Source organism: Octopus bimaculoides, chromosome 30 (genome assembly GCF_001194135.2).
Source record: "Octopus bimaculoides isolate UCB-OBI-ISO-001 chromosome 30, ASM119413v2, whole genome shotgun sequence".
NCBI lineage: Eukaryota > Metazoa > Mollusca > Cephalopoda > Octopoda > Octopodidae > Octopus > Octopus bimaculoides.
Genome location: NC_069010.1, coordinates 110,643 through 111,365, shown reverse-complemented (window position 1 = coordinate 111,365; position 723 = coordinate 110,643).

Sequence of the window (723 nt, the reverse complement as noted above, 5' to 3'; positions counted from 1 at the left end):
GTGTGTGTGTGTGTGTGTGCATGTAAAACTGTATAAAAAAACTAAAATAGCAAAAACTTCAACAAATAGTAAGTTATCCAAAGATGTGTGGTGTAGAAGGGCATGTACCAAAGATGTCAGGCAAGTAGGAGGGGGTATCTGAGGGACAGGACTGGAAGCAAAAGGAGAACTAATATCAAGTGAAGTAGAAAGATAGTTGAGAAGCCACTTTTGGATTGAGGATGTCAGCTAGAATTCAAGTCCAAGTCAGTGATTCAGGAGTTCCTTTCAAAGTCATTCCAAGAATTTTAGGTAAATAATTTTTATCCTGAGATACAGTTAAAGTTACGATTTATACATCAAAGAATAAGTTGAGTACGTTATGGATGTATGTAATATTATAATCTCTGGGAGGAACTTTACAAATTACTACTGCCACAACAAACTCTAGGATTTTTCTTGTTCTTTCAGAGCTGAAATAATATTTTCTTTAGTGAAAAATTGATTGATCTCTCCATAATCAGTATTGATAGAGGTTATTGAATCACACTGGATCAATCTGAAGAACTGTGGGCCCTCAAAGATTATCTCTGAAACAAAAATAATCTGTTTTGACAAAATATCACCAAAAACATTTTTATGATTCAATAATGAAGAGGATTCTTGGAGAAAATGAGACAAAGATGTTGCTGGTTACTACTGTCATGTTGTCATCATGTCACACTGCCACTACTATGGCATACT